Genomic DNA, 5720 nt, shown 5'->3' on the forward strand with positions numbered 1-5720 from the left:
GTCACCCAGGCTGGAGTGCAGTGGTGCGATCTTGGCTCACTGCCACCTGGACCTCCTGGGTTCAAGCGATTCTCCTGCTTCAGCCTCCCAAGTAGCTGGGATTACAGGCGCCTGCCACCACACCCAGCTAAGTTTTGTATTTTCAGTAGAGATGGGGTTTTGCCATGTTAGCCACGTTGGTCTTGAATGCCTGACCTCAGGTGATCTACCCATCTCAGCCTCCCAAAGTGCTGGGATTACAGACATGAGCCACCACGCCCAGCTTGTGTGATTGATTTTTGACACACACACACAATAGGCTTTTTGATGATTTTTGCCCAACTGTAGGCTAATGCATTTTGAGAACGTTTAAGGTAGGCTAGGCTATGATGTTCAGTAGGTTAGGTGGATTAAATGCATTTCAACTTAAGATATTTTCAATTTACGGTGGGTTTATTAGGACACAACCTCATTATAAATTAAGGAGCTTTTGATATGCTTTAGAATTTTGAGCCATGTGAATACATTATCTGTTCTAAAAATAATTTTTAAAAAGATGGAGAGGAAATTTTAATTATGGTTATACCATTACATGCAATTTTTAAAGATTTTAAATAAGTATAAAATTTGAATCGTTTATGTATCCATTTCTTAAGTTAATTCACACATAGCTCACTGGAGCCTCCAACTCCTGGACTCAAGCGATTGCAGGCTGATTTTTAAATTTTCTGTACAGAAGGGGTCTAGCTATGTTGCCCAGGCTGGTTTTGAACTTCTGGCCTCAGATGATCCTCCTGCCTTGGCCTCACACATATTCTTAATACACAGTGTTTCCTAAAGTACTTTAAGCTTTGAGATACTTCAGACTGCAATATTTTCATGAACTTTTAAGATAAAAGGCGATATTTTACACATTGCTTACAAATTCATTCTCCTGAGCTTGTTTGGGACTTTGGTTAAAAGGTTTGAGAAATACTAACTTTGTTAAGCCCCCTCATTTTAGAGAGGAAAACCGAGTCCCAGAGAAGGAAGGTGGCTTGGCCAAGGTCATAGAGAGATCAAGGGCCCAGAGGAGGGCGAGGAGACCCTGGACACCCTGGTCTCTCTGGTCTCCAGCACCGCCCACCTCCATGGTGCTTCCTTGGGCTTTCCCACCACTGGACAGGCCTTTCTGCTCAGCCCTTCCAGTGCCAGGATGGTGATTTTTTTCTTTTTTCTTTTTTTAGATGGAGTTTCGCTCTTGTTGCCCAGGCTGCAGTGCAATGGTGTGATCTTGGCACACTGCAACCTCTGCCTCCCGGGTTCAAGCGATTCTCTTGCCTCAGCCTCCTGAGTAGCTGGGATTACAGGCATGCACTACCACACCCAGCTAACTTTTTGTATTTTTAGTAGACACGGGGTTTCACCATGTTGGCCAGGCTGGTGTTGAACTCCTTACCTCAAGTGATCCACCTGCCTTGGCCTCCCAAAGTGCTGGGATTACAGGCGTGAGCCACCGTGCCTGGCCAGGATGATGATTTTTGACACGAGGCAGATTCTGCTAGTGCCCCACTTAAACCATGTCTCCCACTTCTACCTAACTGAACTGTGCTTTTATTTGGGGAAGTAACATCAGCTGAAATGCTCACTTCCCAGACTCCCTTGCAGCTTGGGTAGAGGCAGGAGACTCGCTGTGGCCCCTCAGATATAAGTGGAAGGCTGGGTGGGGCTTCCAGGAAAGTCTTTGAAAGAGACAGACTCAGTGGATATATCCCTTAGGGTTTTTGCCTGTCACCCTTCCTTCTGCCTGGAACCCAGAGGCAGTGGGGTCACTGCAGCTGTCTTCTGATCAGAGGTGACAGACACAAAGCCAAAGGCCCACATGCTAAGGAAAGATGGAAAGAGCTGGGTCCATAGTTCCCTGGATGCAAAATGCAGGTGCTTAGCCTGGACTTCTTGATGCAAGAGACAAACCAATTCCTTGCTCTGACTTAAACCACTATTAGTTACTTTTGTGAGTTACGTGCAGCCCAAAGCATTCCTAACTGTTACACTGGGTGAAGCTGGCCCACACATCTGCACCAGTTCTACAGCCATTATGGGACAAGTTCACACCCTGGTCCAGTAGGTGGTGAGGTGGGGGGTAAGATAAAAGGGTTTATGGCCACAGGATCACCCATCCTTTCATAGCAGCATAGAAAAGAGACGGCTGGGCACAGTGGCTCACGCCTATAATCTCAGCACTTTGGGAGGCCGAGGCAGGTGGATCACTTGAGGTCAGGAGTTCCAGACCAGCCTGGCCAACATGATGAAACCCTGTCTCTACCAAAAGTACAAAAATTAGCTGGGCCTGGTGGCGCATGCCTGTAATCCCATCTACTCTGGAGGCTGAGACAGGAGAATCGCTTGAACCTGAGAGACGGAAGTTGCAGTGAGCCGAGATCATGCCACTGCACTCCAGCCTGGGTGACAGAGTGAGACTCCATCTCAAATTAAAAAAGAAAAAAAAAAAAAAAGAGACATTTTTTTGAAAAAACTAAATTAAAGCTACCATGGAGGTTGGCTGGGTGTCCCTAATAAGAAGAACCACTAAACCACTTATTTATCTCCATTTTAAGTTGGGTTTAAAGCCCCAGGCCAGGAAGTCAGCTCTGGTGCCCCCAGCCCTAGCTGCGCCGAGTCCATGTCCTCTTCCTGGCATCCCTCAGTCGTCCTGTTCCCTGTCTGGCTTATGTCTTCCTGGCTGGGAATGGAGAGGTGAGTGCATTGTGCTGACTGTAAACCTTCAGTTTTGAAGTCAGAGAACAGGATCTAGGTCTTTGCCCCGTAGCAGCCAGCCCTGTACTTCAGGTGAGCTAATGGTCTCTCTATGCCTCAGTTTCCTCATCTGCAAATGCCATAACGTTGTGAAAAGGAAATGATTATATGTGAAGTACAGGGCCTCGGAATGTGTGAATAACGCATGGTGGCTACAAGGCCTCAGGGAGGTGCTCTGGGGGCGTCTCACCCTCGCGGGTGAAAGGGGTGCAGCCAAGCCCTACCGCTGCACTTTTGCCTGCTGGACCCCGGCTTCTTTGTGAGGCCTCGCTCTCTGCCAACTTCCCTCTTTGACTTGGGGCCATGAAACGCCTGCCAGGACCACTAGGTGGCAGGCGGCCCCACCGTGAGTTTTGGAGCAGGCTGTTCTCTCTGGGGCGAATGCATTGATAGGAAAAACCCACTGCCCCTAGAAAGATACCAGCTCGGCATGGCCAGCTGTCAGGCAGACTAGGGAAGGGACATGGGCAAAGGGGTCCATGAGGGCACTTTTGGGACCAGCCTGGCCAGGATTTTAGGAGAGGCTAGGATTCTGGGCTGGCTCCAGCCAGGTGCCCAGCAGCCGCCTGGGTCACCTGTCTGCCCCATGACTTCACAGGGGCAGGGGGTGGGGCGGTGGGGGGAGTGGGAACACAAGAGAGGCTAGAAAGGGGCAGGGGTCCCAGCAAGCCGGCACTCAGGCCCTTCCTTGCACAAGTCCCTGATGTCTCCTGCCCCACATGCCTGCTGCAAGGAAAGTGGGATCCCTTTGCTAAACTGCAGCACATGGAACAGGCTGAGGGAATGTGAAGGTCCCAAGGTGCACAGAATCCAACTTGCAGGCTTTCTCTTGAACACAGAATGGCTTGCTCCCCTGAACTGCGAAACACAGGAAGACAGGGCCCAGCTCCATCTCTCATCCTGCCCCATGTACTAAGGTCTGAATGTTCGGGTCCCCCTACCCCCAAATCCTATGTTGAAATCCTAACCTCCAATGTGATGGTGTTAGGAGGTGGGGCCTTTGGGAGGTCATTAGGTCATGAGGGTGGAGCCCTCATAAATGGGATTAGTGCCCTTATAGAAGAAGTGCCAGCTGGGCATGGTGGCTCGCACCTGTAATCCCAGCACTTTGGGAGGCTGAGGCAGGCAGATTGCTTGAGATCAGGAGTTTGAGACTAGCCTGGCCAACATGGTGAAGCCCTGTCTGTACTGAAGATACAAAAATTAGCCAGGTATGGTGGCATAGGCCTATAAGCCCAGCTACTTGGGAGGCTGAGGCAGGTAAATTGCTTGACCCTGGGAGGCAGAGGTTGCAGTGAGCCAAGATCACAGCACTGCACTCCTGTCCAGGTGACAGACAGAGACTCTGTCTCAAAAAAAAAAAAAAAAAAAAAAGTACCAGAGAGCTACCTTGTCCCTTCTGCCATGTGAAGATACAACAAGAACCCACCATCTATGAACCAGAAACGGGTTCTCACCAGACACTGAGTCTGCTGGTGCCTTGATCTTGGACTTCCCAGCCTCCAGAACTGAGAGATATACATTTCCATGGTTCCAGAGTTATCCAGTTTATGGTATTTTATTAAGCATCCCAAACAAACTAACACCCAGCCACCTCTGCAGAATACAAGAGCACCCAGACAGTTTGAAAACTGCCAATCTAGCCTGATGTCTTCACTTCCGCAAGCCAGAGAGGTTAGGTGACTTGCCCAGGGTTTCCAGTCAGAGGCACAACTGAGCCCCAAATCCAGCCTCCAAACTGCTCTTTTTACTCCACTTTGTGTTAGTTCTCTTAGATTCTAGCAACTTAAGTTCCCAAGAGTCTGGGGATTCTGGGAACCCCCATCTCCCACCCTAAGCATCTCTGAGCTCTGTCAGGGCTCAGGCTCCCTCCCAACCTGCACTGCAGAGGTTGAGGCAATCAGGTGCCTCTGCATCACCACCCCACTAAGCCAGGAGGGCTAAGCCAGGGAAACTCAGAAACACCACCTCACCCGTGCCCCTCTGCCCTGGGACCCAGATCCATTGAGATGAAGGGTCCAGGCTGTTGAAAGGTGGAAACCCCTGCCCTCGCTGGAGAGCCCCAAGGTCATCTCGATGCCAGAGGTAAAGACCTGCAAGGCTGGCTGTCCTAGGTGCTGTACCTCCCACACCCTGACTATTGAAGTAGGGCAGAGAGAGGTGCAGGGATGTGCCCGTGCCACACCGCCCCCCACCCCCCAACCCTGGTGGTCTGCACAGTGTGGTGTGGGTTTGTCCTCTGGCCCTTGGAGCTGCCATGGGTAAGGTGTGACACTGCCCTGGCCAGACAGGGCTGCCAGGAGGGACACTGTGCCCTCTGCCCTCCCCATGGGGCCAGAGGTGGGGTGGAGGACTCTGCCTACTCAAGTCTGGCAAAAGGGCTGGATGCAGGGCATGCAGGCAGCCTTGGTCAGGAACTGTTTAGGACCTTTGTGAACTTTTTTCGTACTTTGGCTTGTCCTCCAAATACTTGAAGTAGCCTAGAATTGACATGCTGTCAGGTCTCAAGAACTTCTCTCTTTCTCACTCAAATCCCCTAGGCTTCTGGAAACAGGAAGAAGGATCCCAGGAGGCGATGGCAGGATTGGGGTGGGTGATGCAAGTCCATTAGGAGAGGGCTGCTAGCCCAAGGATGTCCCTGCCCTTGTCCTGCTCAGCCACCGTGCCTGTGGTTCTTCTGTGTGCATGCTGAGAGCTTCCCTTCCTTGGGGAAACCAAGGAAGAAGGCCCACAAGGGCCTGATGAGGTAGAAGTCCCAAAATGTGGGGTGCAGAATGAAGCATTAATTCATTCACACAGGGCTATCAGCCTTACTTGTCTTGTCCTATACCACAGCCCATGTGTCTGGCATGGATAAATGGGTGGGTGGATGAGTGGAGGGGTGGATGGGTGAGTGGATGGGTAGATGGATGGATGGATGGTAGATGAATGGGTGAGTGATTGGG

The 5720-nt window shown here is 50.8% G+C and overlaps 1 protein-coding gene across 3 annotated transcripts in view; it reads right to left on the minus strand.

Moving 5' to 3' along the window:
* RIN3 (Ras and Rab interactor 3) overlaps window positions 1–5720 on the minus strand; it is a 185471-nt gene that overhangs the window by 4709 nt on the left and 175042 nt on the right. The gene's annotated exons all lie outside the window — the stretch shown is intronic.

This window comes from Piliocolobus tephrosceles, chromosome 6 (genome assembly GCF_002776525.5).
Source record: "Piliocolobus tephrosceles isolate RC106 chromosome 6, ASM277652v3, whole genome shotgun sequence".
NCBI lineage: Eukaryota > Metazoa > Chordata > Mammalia > Primates > Cercopithecidae > Piliocolobus > Piliocolobus tephrosceles.